The sequence below is a fragment of the Gadus morhua genome, chromosome 7, assembly GCF_902167405.1.
Source record: "Gadus morhua chromosome 7, gadMor3.0, whole genome shotgun sequence".
Classification (NCBI taxonomy): Eukaryota; Metazoa; Chordata; class Actinopteri; order Gadiformes; family Gadidae; genus Gadus; species Gadus morhua.
In genome coordinates this window covers 1,397,256-1,413,310 of record NC_044054.1, presented here as the reverse complement: position 1 = coordinate 1,413,310, position 16,055 = coordinate 1,397,256, and the positions used below count along the sequence as shown (strand labels likewise).

Sequence of the window (16,055 nt, the reverse complement as noted above, 5' to 3'; positions counted from 1 at the left end):
AGACTTCATAGCCACCATGGCTAATTATATTCATAATATTATAGTCTACACGTAACAAATATGATCATTTTACACACATTTCACACACAGACAATATTTCTGACGATTTATATGGATCGTATATGGTTTGCTTGTCATCACAAAACATGAATGAGCAGGGCGGCCATTGAGTAGCCTACTGACAACAAAACACCATAGACAACTTACCTTGATAATTGTGTACAAACTCCTCCACAAAAAACGTGTACCCCTTTGTCAGCCTGGGCTGTGGTGTTGCTGAGTGTGTCTCCACAATCTTCTGCACATCTTCGAATCGCAATTTGGGAATACCCACCAGGGAAGTAACGATCCATTTTTGCATTGACGGCAATACAAAATGACTACGCCGGAAGAATGTTTACCCGGTGTGACGTCATTTCCGATTTTTGTGAGATAGGCCCATTGGTCAGGGAACAACAGATTCACAATATATTTACTGACCCCCATCAACGTAAATACATCACACATAGACAGAAAATATGTCTAGGCGGTCCAGACACTCCACGCGAACGCCTGTTTTATCTTCTGCCAAAGATCCACACGGCGCCCGAGTCCTGGACGGTCCCTTTCTTAGTGCCGCCGGGGCGGTCCATCATCTCCCACTGTGGGAGAGAGTCCTCTGCAGCAGCTGAGTTTATAGAGTACCACCTCAACCCCATCTCCCGGAAACACCCCAGCTACACCCAAGATACCTACCACTTCATCCAAACACTGAATAGCACACCGGTTTCAACACAAGCGTTGTTATTTACAGTTGATCTAGATTCAGTGTACACCAACATGGACATGGATTCTGGCCTGCGGGCTGTCCGCTCTGCCCTCCTCCAGTACCCAGACCCCGACAGGCCCCCCAGCCACCTGTTGGAGTCACTGACCATCAACCTGCAGGAAGGACTTTGTTTATAACAACAAGCATTACCTCCAGACACACGGGACGGCGACGGGCAACAAGGTCCCTCCCAGCTATGAGAACGTCTACATGGCGTGGTTCCATCATTCTGCTCTGCAGTCTTGCCCGTTGCTGCCAAAGGTGAACTGACGGTTCCTGGACGACATCTTTGGGGTCCGGCCACATAGCTTGGATCCCTTTCTGCAATTCATACACCTATTCAATACACATCACCCTGCTATTAAGGTTAAATATACACAACATGCAACACATCGATTTTCTAATCACAACCGTTTCTTTCCCAGACACAAACGCACCACACACAGTCCTTCACACAGAAGTTGGTCTGAAACCAGCGACCCTCACGCACTCCTCCATGAAGTAGCTCTCACCCCTAGCCCACGTTGGTGGGTATTATTAAATCACAAAGCATCGGGTTTCACAGACTCTGCCCGGAGGAGACGGACATTTGGAGGGCGACCGGGACCCTCTTCAGGGTCCCCCCTTGAACATCAGGGAGTGGGGGCCGCACTGGGACGCTGCTGGGGGCGCTGGGGGGTCCTGGGACTCCTCCTTGGGGGTTCCCTGCATGGCGTCGGGTCCATTGTGTGTTTTAATATGCTGCATGTTTTTATCTTCACTGTGTGCTTCCTTTACATCATGATGTTATTGAGGCCTTCCACCTCTTTTACTGCCCCATTTATTACATTGGAGGCTTCTGTTATGTGAAAGGATGGTATGAACGTGTGAATGGTTTCACTATGCCTTATTTATCTTTAATATATATTTATTGACCTATTTACTTATTCATGTCATCTATTTTGTCTTTTTTATTTTATCTATTTCTATCTTATTCGCCAGCACATATTTTTCCCTGTGTGTTTTGAATACTTCTTGCATCCTTTTACCCAGTCTTTATAGATATGTATGTGTGTTTGCATTGTTACATTAAAGGGGTTCCTGCATTATTCAACCATGAATTCTGATTCAGATTGCAGTGTGCTCCTTTTTATTCCTATATTTACGATTTACGCGCATGATTCACTATTTATGAGAGGATATTTATGGGTGGGTCGGGATGCGTGGATTTATGGGTGTGTGTGTGTGTGTGTCTCTCTCTATATGTTTATATTAGGGCAGTCAAGCGATTAAAATATTTATTGGAGATAAATCGCATTAATGTGAAGGGCTCTGACCTCTGACCTCCCACCTGGAGCCCAATGTGACCCGGCCAGAGGACGGGCTCTGACCTCTGACCTCCCACCTCGAGCCCAATGTGACCCGGCCAGAGGACGGGCTCGGACCTCTGACCTCCCAACTTGAGCCCAATGTGACCCGGCCAGAGGACGGGCCCTGACCTCTGACCTCCCACCTGGAGCCCCATGTGACCCGTCCAGAGGGCGGGCTCTGCCCTCTGACCTCCAACCTGGACCCCCATGTGACCCGGCCAGAGGACGGGCTCTGACCTCTGACCTCCCACCTGGAGCCCCATGTGACCCGGCCAGAGGACGGGCTCTGACCTCTGACCTCCCACCTGGAGCCCCATGTGACCCGGCCAGAGGACGGGCTCCTGATCGACTCCCATCATCACATCACTCATGATCACCGAGCGTCGTGTCCAGGAATGTTTTAATAAAGCGCTGAGAGCAGAACGCTGGGACTCCTGTGAGCTCATTGCACCTAACGTACACAACGCCTTTAGCTTCATGTTAGCTTCAGTGATAGCCACCTCGGAATAGAGCGCCATCTAGAACGACCTCACACTCTAGCCTCAACATCGATGAGACCAACTGGAAATACAAGCCGTTATTAAATTAAACTGTTAAACTGGGTCTCAGTAAATATAATTTTAGTTCTGACAAACACTATTACAATATTACTATCACTAATGAATATTATCACAATATTACTATCACTGATGAATACTGTTATAAAATTACTATCACTGATGAATACTGTTATAATATTATTATCACTAATGAATACTTTTATATTATTACTATTGTCAAGTTCTCTCCCTTTTTTGTGCATTCTCCACTTGAACGAGATTGGTGCATCCACTCAGAGTTCCTTCATGGTTACACTCAATAAACAAACGTTTCCTCTTTATCTTCTTTAATTGAAGGCTCAATTGATGGTCAGTTGTAAGTAATTCAGTTGTTAGCAAGGTGAAAAACCATCAAAAAACAGAAAAAGGAAACATTGATTTCACAATGTGAAATCAAATGCAAACAGAAAAATAAACATATTTAAAATGATTCCATTATTTCTCTTAAACTATTCAAAGTGTAAAATAAATTCTCACACTGTTTATCATTCTTAATGTTATTCAGGTTTTTTTTTACTTAAACTTAGTTCTAATTATAAATATATAATATTTACTTCTTATTTAAATATCCCACCATAATCCTTTTAAACATGAGCCCACCAGACAATCATGTTCCATAATTCAATCCGTGGCGTAACAAGGCAACGACGGGCCCGTATGCAGGGTGTTCAAGGCGGGCCCCGCCCCCCCGTTACGATTGTTGACGGGGGGGGGGGGGGGGGGGGGGTTCGGGGCGATTGTTGACCGGGGGGGGGGGGGGGTTCGGAGCGATTGTTGACCGGGGGGGGGGGGGAAGGTTCGGAGCGATTGTTGACGGGGGGGGGGGGAGCAATTATTATTATTATTTTTTTATTTTTTATTTTTATTTTTTTTGGGGCCCCTGATTGGCCCCGGGCCCGTACGCACCCGCATACCCTGCTTACCGATAGTTACGCCACTGCGTTTAACTTCAACAATCATATTGTGGCGAGAAGCAGGTGAAGGACGAGACGTGAGCCCAGGTTTAGCAGTCGGCCGCAGCTCCGCGCCCCATACACCGCTGGACAACGGAGCTGCCTTTAATAACACCAGCACGGTACACACTAAAGCACACGCCACCATTCAACCACACTAACACTTTCAGTAATGGTGCAATGAACACAACATGAACACAAGTGTCACAAACACACCCAAACATCGATAAACCCCCAGAATCCTTAAGCCGCGTTTCCACTGCAGGGTGCGGAACGGATCGGATCGCAAAGGTGCGGTAGGGAGGGGGCGGTATAGCCCAGCTCAGTTCCGAGGTCGCGTTTCCACTGCCGACAGTACACTTGGTGGTAGGCCGGATGTCGATCGCCACGGCAGCTACGTAAACATCGTAAACAACGTCTTCCTCCCCAAGAATGCAGACGAACGTCTCCACCTCCTTGTTCGCCCAAGCAAGCTTTTTACGCGACATGTTAATTGTAAAGAATAATACCTCGAGGCTACTGTTTGTTTGTTTTTATCCCCGCGTCACCCGGAAGTGACGATTCTGTCGACCAATCAACGGAGGGGGGGTGTAGCTAGAATTTCACGGGACCCTTTCAGGCGTCTGGTCTCGTTTTGGGTACCGCAACGGAGGAGTCCCGAGAATGGGGCCGGAACGGGTACGGCAAAGTCCGGGTCACGCCCACTTTTGGCGTTGGAAACGCGACCCGACCCGCACCTTTGCGATCCGATCCGTTCCGCACCCTGCAGTGGAAACGCGCCATTAGCGAAGGCCCTCGTCTGCCAGACCCCAGAGTAAGCAGGAGCCCTGGGGGCGTGGTCGGGGACCCCCTCCTCCGCCGCCCTCCGACGTCTGGCCCGTCGACGGCCACGCCGGCGGCTGGGATTAGGAGGGGTGGTGCGTTTGACGTTATCCCGGGTAAAGTGTTGGGCAAGACGTTAGCCTAGGGCTAGTCATGGACCTACAGAGTGGCGAAGCCATGCCCCTTCCGGTAGAGCCCATGGGACCTATGAGATCAAAAAATATGAATGGGTTTCAATGGAGAGAAAGTAATTATTTTCTGGTCCCAGTCTTTATATGCCCCAGGTTACACATATGATGTTTGTGGATTTAAATGATAATTTTTCATGCAAAGAAAACTAAACATTTTCGTGAAGAAGTTTGATAATGTTAGGTTTTTTCCAAGGGGAGTATAAAAGCATCCAAAGAGGTGAAAACCATTATGAGTTTGGGCATGTGGAGAGTTTCAGTTAAGCCGGTGGGGAGATTGTCGGTCTTGTCCACGCTAGTTACAGGAGCGTGACGGCACATACGAGACATGTATTCTTTCTCATTGTGTTTTATATACAGGCTTTAATTGAACTATTGCAAAATAATAGAGACTGGGAGAGAGATAGAGAGCGAGAGAGAGAGAGACGGGGAGAGAGAAAGAGAGACAGAGAGAGAGAGAGAGAGAGAGAGAGAGAGAGAGAGACGGGGAGAGAGAAAGAGAGACAGAGAGTGTGTATCCAGCCCTCTGTCTGTGGTTTCTTTCTACAACCAACACAGAGAAAACATTATTTACTAATAAAACGAGAAATCATCGGCTAAACAAACAAGAACATTCAGTTGGATCCACTGAGTTGTTTATTGCAATTATGCTTCATTAACAAATAAGACAGAAAAATAGTCCCTTACATGTACACAATAAACACTATAACAAAGGACTAAAACAATGGAAGCAGCAGACTTTACAAAACATCAACAGTTGTGCACGTATCTTTAATAACTGAACATGTTCTTCGGCCGCTTGGATCCCAACAGAACAAAAAAAAATCAAGATTAGGTTTAAAGTAATTTACAACATGCAACATTATCCCACAGACCTCTTGGTTATTATGAATAAAATATAAAATCTGCTTTAAATCAGGTTGTAAATCAGGATTATGACAAAAAATATATCAGAGTCCTGATGACCAAAACTGGTGACGTCCGAAAATATTCAAAGATTTACCATCAATAGGTATTTTATATACATTTTCAATAATGACTAACTATGAGAGATCTTAAAAGTCTTTTCATGGTTTATCATGTTATACTTTAAAGAAGAGAGAGAGAGAGAGGGAGAGAGAGAGAGAGAGGGAGAGGGAGAAAGAGAGAGAAAGAGAGAGAAATAGAGAGAGAGAGACTATGTGTGTGTGTCTACAACCGACACAGCGACGCTGAGGCCCTCCACCCCCATACCCCCACCCCCGGGAGGAGGTCCTCCTGGGTGAAGGAGGACCAGTAGGTGTGGAGGAGTGTCAGTGTGTCTGAGGACCCTCCTCCACCTGGGGACACTCTGTAGAAGGACAGAGAGCCAGCAGGCCGGTCCAGATACACTCCTACTCTGGTGGAGCCAGCGGGGCGGAGAGGGAGGGCTGTTCTACTACCGTTGTACCGGGCAGAGTAACTCTCATCATAACAATAAAGACTCCAGGACTTGTTGTTCCGTCCAAGCCCGCTGTCACCACCCCCTCCTCTCGTTGTGATTCCTCTGTATGTAACTCCTATCTCAACACCTCCTTCCCACTCTACCTCCCAGTAACAGCGGCCAGTCAGAGCCTCTCTACCCAACACCTGGGACCAGTAGTCAAATCTCTCTGGGCGATCCGGATACGACTGGTCCTCTTCAACCAGCGTCACGTTCCTGTTGTCCTCAGACAGAGAGAGTCGTCTGTTGGCCGTGTTGGGGTCCAGTGTGAGTTCACAGGCATCTGAGGGAGAACCAGACATGATGAGCTGCTGAACCGCTCTTCATCATCATCATCATCATCATCACTAGCACAGTTCTCCTGCGCTCTGTGTACATATATATAGATATGAACACATACATACATATACATATGTACACAATCATAGATACACACACACACCTCAACAATAACGTTATGAACACATCAACAACAATATTATGAATACATCAACAACAATGTTATGAAACAACCCAGTCGCCAAGAAAATACGTTGACGGTGTACGTTTCCATGAACACTGGATACGTAGCATTTCAACGTAAAAAATAGCGTGTTATTATACCTACAGTATCCACGCGTGCCGCTGTGGAGGCGGGTTTCGGGGTTTGGGTTTCACGGCTTTCGCGGCAAATTGTGGACACGATTGTTTAGGGGGGGGGGGGGAGGTAGACTGTTGTTGACCGGGGAGGGGGGGGGGGGGGGGGAGACACGTTAGTTGAGGGGGACGACGACGACACGTTTGTTGAGGGGGGGGGGGGGGGGAGACACGTTTGTAGGGGGGGGCACGCTCGACAACGAGAGTTGGTTTTTATTGAACGGTCGACAACGAGAGTTGGTTTTTATTGAACGAGACTTCAACACGGAACAGCTGCACGAAACGATGGTCATGTCACTCTCGGTGACGGTGTCGACAACAATGAACACACGAACAATGTTAATAGAACAACACACAACCACATAACATCCCGAACCCATTAACCCCACTTAATCCTAACAACAAAACAAGTTAACAAAAGCCCCATTTGTCAACTGACAACCCCAATTCCCAGAATCCCCCGCGGCTCCGGAACACGGCGTAGCTTATATTAATCTTTATTATCTGAATGGGAAATGCAATATTTTAGGAGAGATACACCATTAAACACGTTTCTAATGACATTTCTAGCGAGAAATGTACATTTTTCTTACATAATCTTCAGTCAATGAATGTGTATGATCTTTATTAATCTTTATTATCTGAATGGGAAATGCAATATTTTAGGACCGATTCACCGTTAAACGTGTTTCTAATAACATTTCTAGCGAGAAATATACTTTTTACTTGCATAATCAGCAGTCAGTGATTGTGTCTGATCTTTAGTTTTATAGTTATTAGGATTTGATTGGCGCGCTCCCATGTTTCAACGACGTCAGGTTGTTAGGAATAGGGACGCTGCTTTCGCCAAATTAGCAGCTCACGTGCTTCCTGCGTTTGTGTTATTAAACTGTTACTTTATGTAACTTTTAATGATATCATCTTGTTAGAAACACGTATATCTGAGAGCCAACCCAGTCGCCAAAAGCATACGTTGACAGTGTACGTTTCGTGAACACTGGATTACGTCGCATTTCAACATAAAATAGCGTGTTATACACACACGCACGCACACACACACATGCACACACACGCACAGACACACACAGACACAGACACACACACACACACACGCACACGGTGTATTTCGCTGCTAAAACAACAACAAAATTCCCTCAAATATTATTACTAAAGAACCGTTTTCCAAAGAACGAAATGTAAACCAATGCATTCTGAATGGGAGTGTTTCTCAGATTTTTCCATTCTACACAGAACGAAATGTAAACCCATGCAAATAAAGACTTCATGGTCATAATAATTTAAATATCATTAATCTCCTGAGTGTGTTGGGTGGTATTCTATTTTTTTCAACGGGGCTGCATCCAGTCACTTGACCGTCATGGTTGCTATGGTGGTTGCTATCGACCGCCCCCTCTAATCCTTACATGGCTCTAAAAACCACGCGGCAAAGGAGCTGCCGTAAATTGTGTTGTTTTTGTCGTAAACTGGGGTCCGACGGTTAAAAAATAGACAGATATTCCGAGGTATCCTTAAAAGGCAGCTTGGATGTTTTTATTTTCTGCAGTTTAGACTTCTTCTATAACCTATTTTTGAAAGCAAAACACCAAGTTCATTGATTTAACGAGGCAGGGTTATTTGAAACAATTTATTCAATAAATATTTGTGAGAGGTCATTCCTTCTCCTGAGTTTGCTTCCTATTTATGTCTAGTGTACACCCCTACTGTCCAAAAGCATCCCCCCCCCCCCCCCATATGGATTTGGAGGGTTGTTGCCACGTCCCAGTGGTGGAAGTATCATATAATATGAAAGAGGGCATTCAATTATACTGCAATGATGAATTAGGAGGCCGAAGCCCTAAAGTAAGTGATGCAATAGGTGACTGAGGCGAGAACATTTAAGTAAACTGTACCTTGGGGTCTCTTATATATCAAAGGGGGTTTCAAAGGACGCATATACGCTTCAACCTGTGGCTCCAGCCCTACAGGAAATGACTCAGCAAGTGCTCCATCTCGTTGCACCTGCACCCAGCGGCTCGCTTGCAAGATTTTGGCCTGAAGTTCTTCCCAGACCTATACCCTAACAGTCCAACATGCATATCTGAGAATCAGGCCTCTCTTCAATAATGACAAAATGTTATGAGAGAAATACAGATTCACTTTTTGTTATCTCATAAGCGGCGTGGTGCCGGCTCCTTTTGACCTTTTGACCCCAGACTTCAAAGACGTGGCCACAGGCCAGCTGTGTCTACACACATTAAGCCACAAATGTACACCTCCATCCCACAAAAAATGGGGCCTAGAAACTAACCTCTGTCTTATGTACAGTGACTGTACTGTTGGAGGTCACGCCCCTTTTCCGGCCTTTTCGAGATAGCTAGGGATGCTAAAATGTTTACACACATTTCCCGGGGCCCCAAGAACGACATATCCAAGATTTGTAGTTCTAGCCCATAGAGAAAAAAAGTTTTCCCAAATGGACTGTCATTTGGACAAAGCCCCTTCAGAAGTGTTGCCTGCGAGACCTAATGGTTCAGAATGTGGTGGAAAAACAGTTTTTGAGATAGGAAGGTCCTACCGCCCTGAAATTTGAATACCATATTCTAGGGCCTAACTGGGACCCCCGCACCGAAACTTGGCCCGGTCGGACCCCGAGTGCAGGAAGGGGGGGCCTGGACTTTCATAATCTTCGCTCGGTGAATGTAAAGGATGTTTGGTCGGATGTTATGACGAAGAATCATAATGTGAATGGGAATATTCTATTAATGTCTTGATATCATCTTTCGTCTCAACACTTCTGCTGCAGCCGCTTAAAGTCTCACTCCGAGAACCTTAAAATATGAATCAATCCATTAGAAGTATGAAAATATCTTCCCGGTCGTGCAACAGGGCAAACAAGGTGTCCTTTGACATCTACGTTTCGAGCCGATTGCAACAGTGCCACACATGATCATATTTGAATATGTTTCGGGGTAGTAATTAGCTGTCGATTTTGGAGGCCTTTATCAATAATGACCAGCTATAGATTTGCTTCCCGATGGAGATTTTTGACAAATTACATGTTAATTAGCATCTACATGTTAAGCTGAGTCCAATGAGATCAAGCTCGCCCTCTTGCTACACCGAGATCATGTCCTAGACCTAGGTGTACCATGTAAAATACATGTTACCATTAGCTAGAGTGTCATGCTCGGTGTCATTGGACTCAGCTCAACGTGTAGATGCTAAATAACATGTCATTTGTCACAAAATTTTATCGGGAAGCAAATCAATAGCTGCTCATTTTGATTAAGGCCTCCAATTTCGACAGCTAATTACTACCATTAAACATGTTCGAATATGCTCATCTGTGGCACCGTTGCAATCGTCTGGAAGCGTAGATGTTAGAGGACACCTTGTTCGTCCTCCTACGCCACCAGGAAGATATTTAGATGCTTCTGATTGACTAATGAATTGATTCAGCTATTCCCCCAGAAGTCTGGGGTCAAAAGGTCAAAAGGAGACGGCACCAGCCCCGTTGAAAAAAATAGAATACCACCCAACACACTCAGGAGATTAATGATATTTAAATTATTATGACCATGAAGTCTTTATTTGCATGGGTTTACATTTCGTTCTGTGTAGCATGGAAAAATCGGAGAAACACTCCCATTCAGAATGCATTGGTTTACATTTCGTTCTTTGGAAAACGGTTCTTTAGTAATAATATTTGAGGGAATATTTTTTTGTTGTTGTTTTAGCAGCGAAATGCACCGTGTGCGTGTGTGTGTGTGTGGGTGTGTGTGTGTGTGTGTGTGTGTGTGTGTGTGTGTGTGTGTGTGTGTGTGTGTCTGTGTGTGTGTCTGTGTCTGTGTCTGTGTGTGTCTGTGCGTGCGTGTGCGTGTGTGTGCTTGTGTGTGTGTGCGTGCGTGTGTGTGTATAACACGCTATTTTATGTTGAAATGCGACGTAATCCACTGTTCACGAAACGTACACTGTCAACGTATGCTTTTGGCGACTGGGTTGGCTCTCAGATATACGTGTTTCTAACAAGATGATATCATTAAAAGTTACATAAAGTAACAGTTTAATAACACAAACGCAGGAAGCACGTGAGCTGCTAGTTTAGCGAAAGCAGCATCCCTATTCCTAACAACCTGACGTCGTTGAAACATGCGAGCGAGCCGATCAAAATCACTGACTGAAGATTATGCAAGTAAAAAGTATATTTCTCGCTAGAAATGTTATTAGAAACACGTTTAACGGTGAATCGGTCCTAAAATATTGCATTTCCCATTCAGATAATAAAGATTAATAAAGATCATACACATTCACTGACTGAAGATTATGTAAGGAAAATGTACATTTCTCGCTAGAAATGTCATTAGAAACGGGTTTAATGGTGTATCTGTCCTAAAATATTGCATTTCCCATTCAGATAATAAAGATTAATATAAGCTACGCCGTGTTCCGGAGACGCGGGGGATTCTGGGAATTGGGGTTGTCAGTTGACAAATGGGGCTTTTGTTAACTTGTTTTGTTGTTAGGATTAAGTGGGGTTAATGGGTTCGGGATGTTATGTGGTTGTGTGTTGTTCTATTAACATTGTTCGTGTGTTCATTGTTGTCGACACCGTCACCGAGAGTGACGTGACCATCGTTTCGTGCAGCTGTTCCGTGTTGAAGTCTCGTTCAATAAAAACCAACTCTCGTTGTCGAGCGTTCAATAAAAACCAACTCTCGTTGTCGAGCGTGCCCCCCCCTACAAAGGTGTCTCCCCCCCCCCCCCTCAACAAACGTGTCGTCCCCCCCCCCCCTCAACAAACGTGTCTCCCCCCCCCCCCCCCTCCCCGGTCAACAACAGTCTACCTCCCCCCCCCCCCCTAAACAATCGTGTCCACAATTTGCCGCGAAAGCCGTGAAACCCAAACCCCGAAACCCGCCTCCACAGCGGCACGCGTGGATACTGTAGGTATAACACGCTATTTTTTACGTTGAAATGCTACGTATCCAGTGTTCATGGAAACGTACACCGTCAACGTTTTTTCTTGGCGACTGGGTTGCGTCAGCACAGAGTTCAACACCTGGCCAAACTCGTTGCCGATGTTCGACATCCAGGCGGCACTGTCCCCGATTGCACCAGCCAGCTTCTTGGTGACCTGTAAAACAAACACAAGCACTATGAAGTAAACCAATTTCCTGTTTGGTTGTAATTATACAATTTTGCATATTTTTCTACTGTTGAAACCCTCACCTTCTTTGTGGAGTCCATTTTCAGGATTCTCCCATACGTTGAAGTGATCACACCCTTCATCTCCTCCACGTGGCTGAGGATGTCGTTGGAGTGGACTGTCTCAAACCACTGGGCGAGTGGAAGGGGCCTGAAGGGTGGTGGAGGAGGGTATATGGCTGCAGAGGGGACAAATGTAGCCATCTTTTTGTGCAGCTCGCAGTCAGCCAGGTAGCGGATGGTCTGCCGTGCCCACTCCTCGCTGTGACCTTCCTCTATGGCAGACTGGAGGTAGGAGGAACTGTTCCCGCTGGTCCTCGGCTTCAGGAAGGTCATCACTTTCCTATCCAGAGCCAGCTGTGTTGTGAGGACAGCGGGAAACAGGCTCCTGTGTGCCACATCCAGCTGCGAGAGCATTTCGCGGCTCTATGGGCAGACCGGCTGCGAGCACCTGCAGCAACGTGGATAGTCCGGTCCCACAAGATAATAGCGGCTATCCACGTCGATCACCTCCCTTACCTTCCGGTAAATCCCGGAGCTGTTCATCTTTGAGGAACACTGGGGGCACTTTGAGGGGATCCCCCACATCATCATCGGTGCCCAGATCAACAGCCTCTGCCGGAAGTACCAGCCAGGCTCAGGAGGGGATGGTTTGGGCTCCAGTGGAGGGTGAAACCAGCAGGCCTGGATCTTTTGCTTTAGTTGGCCTGTAGGCTCATACAAGCATTTGGAAACCCAGACCTGATCGGCTTCCTGGATCACCCTTCTGAGCTGGTCAGGCAGGAAACCTTTCCAGTTGACCCTCTGTGCTGCAGGTGGTGGAGCTGCCTCCGTGCTCCCTGCCTCGTCCGTCTTAACTCCTCCTGCCTCACTAGACCCAGCAGCGCCTGATGACAGATCTGCTGGCTGGGGGGGGGGGGGTTACAAAAAGAGGGCCATGCTATGCTACATGCAACTAAGAATCCTACACTACTATACTAGTTTTCTCCAGAATGGTACAGATACATATTGTTCAATAAATAAATCCACAAAATAGAATGATGTATTGAATAGTGTTTATTCTGACATGTTAAAAGAAAATCAATAAAAAGCAAACAGGCTTTGAAAACATCAGAGGCATTACTGCAAAATCACTGAAGCCCACCAGAGGAAAAAACAAACAAACAAACCAGCAAACAATCAATTAGTAAATAATTTCACCTACCTTGTGGAACCCACAGGAGCACTTAAGGCTTCTCCCAAACAGATCCTTGGTGTTCATTTGCTTCTGCAGCGGGCAAGCATCTATTTTTTCTAAGGCCTTTTTCCATTTTGTGGCCCCTGGCCGTTTGCCTGTGGTAAAATGGATTTGGCCCCGAGCATACTTAAGGCATACATCCCTCCAATAGGAATCAGGCTTTGCTTCCTTCATCTGCAAACATCAAATGTAAAACAGGTTCATGTCGAGCTAGGCTATGTGTGTGTACAGACAGACAGATTGGTAGAAATGATACATGTGTATGTATTTATATATATATATGTATGTTTGTAGGTGGGTAGGTATGTTTTGCATCACTGTTTTATTACTATACAAATAAAGTTCTAATAATATTAATGTTATCATCATTATTTGTATTATTCAATCAATCAATATTTTCATACGAAGACATTGTAGCACAAAGTGCTTCACAAAATAAAAGCAGGCAAACTAAAGGATCATTATTGTTAATAATTAAACTTGGCAAAATTAAACTTGTTTCATACACCTGTTTGCGCTGTTCAAGCACATAACAAGACTCCATTACCGGAGGGGATGAAACTTGGCACAACTATTTCGTTTATACGACAAATAAATACGTTACTATTGGTCTGATTCTGTCATATCAGCAATATCCCCACCATAGCCACACAGCTAGCATGTACAGCGAGTAGGCTATGTAGGCTACAGCGACGCTATTCACTTCGCTATTCATTTATTATGGCTTTCCCCGAGAAATCGCCAGCGTTCAAACGGCAAATAAACAAATAAATAAGTTATTATTGATTCTGTCAAATCATCCCCACCATAGCCACACAGTGCTAGCATGTATCAGCTGGTATGTAGCTATTACAGTCAGAAGCTCGTTATTAAAGCGACGTAACAAGAAAGTTGAAATACAACTTGAATATCGTGCTGACGGGACGGGAACATTATAACACTAATACTATTAGAGCTTTCTTTTGTTGTTTTGTTTTTTATGGTGTCGCTTTTATGAGTATTAATAAAGTTTCCAAACCTTTCTACCGATGTTTTATCTCCCGTAAGCGGTGGAAAAAATGGCTGCCACTCTAACGCGATGTTCATCGTATATTCCCGCCCCCTCCCGCGTCACGTGACCTATACTATTAGGAACTGTTGTCGGATCTCATTCGAAACTCTTTGATCTCTGAAGGAATATGTTCGGACCTGGTTAGGAGCAGGTTAGGACCTCGTTCGGATTTGTTCGGACCTTTTGTAATGTGTTAGGACCTCGGAGGCAGTCGAAAAAACCGGCAGGTACGGCCACGACAACACCCTGTTAGAGTACCAAGTCTCTGGCTTTTTGGAACAGGAAGAGTCTGGAACACTTAGGGTAGGTTAAGCCTTGCTTGATCTAATTTTGAAATAGTCTTCAAATTGACTGAAGCTAGCTTTGATCACATCTTGGAGACGGCAGGCATTGAACCTCAGGCCTTCTAAATGAGAAGCATACACTTTGCCGTTGAGAGAAGTCCCCTGTGTTACTTCAATTGTACATCTGTAAAACCGATTCCTGAAGCTTTGCTTAACGATAGAAGGGACAAATAGGTCATTAGTTGGCACTAGGGTATCATACATTTTATAGAGAATTGCTTGCCTGCCGCCGTTTTCATTGATGGAAAGTCTATTGCATTGATGGATTGCAAGCTTACAACCACAAGCAAGTTTGCCAGTTAGGACAATTCCGTTTTTTTTAACTGCAAGAAACACTTTTATCACATCTACACCAGATGATGCTGTTGCAAAAAGTGTAGGTACTGCTGGGAGTTGAACCCAGGGTCTCCTGTTTACAAGACAGGCGCTTTCACCAGCTAAGCCACAGTACCCCTATGGTAATGTTTACTTGAGACACCAATGAAAAAGGTCTCATGTAGAGTGACCAGATCATGTGTTAAGCTATCAGAGCTGGCGGCTAAAGGAATTCCAATTGAGTAGGTTACTTACATTATACAACTTACTGATGTGATCAGAACACTGCCTCTTCTGTGAACTAGACAGTCACTATGACAGTCCAAGCCACAGCACCCCTCTCAGAAGATGGGTGCTTATCGACCTCAAGTCTATCAGTTGTTCGAACAGTAACAGACTGCAACGCTTGAGGCTGTGTGATCAAATTGTGAAATAGTCCTACACCCTTGACCACAGCTTGCTTTGATCACATCTTAGTGATCGGACCTCAGCACTCCTACATGAGAAGCTTTACAGATGAGCCGAAAACAGATTACTTCAATTGTACATGTGGCAACCGATACATGAAAGTTTGCTTAACGATACAAGAGGGGAAATCGGTTATCGACTGGCAGTACGGTATCATAGATTTCTTAGAGAAGTAGTCTGCGTACAGATAGCAGAACTGGCCAACGCTTGTCGGCAGGCCTGAATCTTCGTCGTGACGCAACAATGTTTTTCTCTTCTGTGGCTGTCAACACTTAGTGCATAAACGTACCGTACTCATATCAATGTGTTGACCGGCACTAGCTTTTGAGCGCACACTAGCTTTGGAGCGCACAAAAGCGTACGCTTTTGAAATCGCACGGACTGAATAACCTGTATCGTTGACGACAACACAGTTTCAATTCTCTCACTTGTTTCGAACATTAGCATTCGGCAACATCTTTGGTAGGTTAAGCATTGCGTGACCTCATTTGATTAAAATTGCACTCACATGACTTTTCTAGGGCAATCAAATGGAGATACCGGGGTTTGAACCCGGGGCCTCATACATGCAAAGCATGCGCTCTACCACTGAGCTACATCCCCTTACTGCTCAAGAAT

The 16,055-nt window shown here is 45.3% G+C and overlaps 2 non-coding genes across 2 annotated transcripts; both read right to left on the bottom strand.

Annotated features, from left to right (window-relative positions):
* Positions 1 to 15,032: 15,032 nt before the first annotated feature.
* Positions 15,033 to 15,106, bottom strand: trnat-ugu (transfer RNA threonine (anticodon UGU)). Its single transcript has one exon. It is a non-coding gene; the product is annotated as a tRNA-Thr (tRNA).
* Positions 15,107 to 15,968: 862 nt separating this feature from the next.
* trnaa-ugc (transfer RNA alanine (anticodon UGC)) lies at positions 15,969 to 16,040 on the bottom strand. Its single transcript has one exon. It is a non-coding gene; the product is annotated as a tRNA-Ala (tRNA).
* Positions 16,041 to 16,055: the final 15 nt, after the last annotated feature.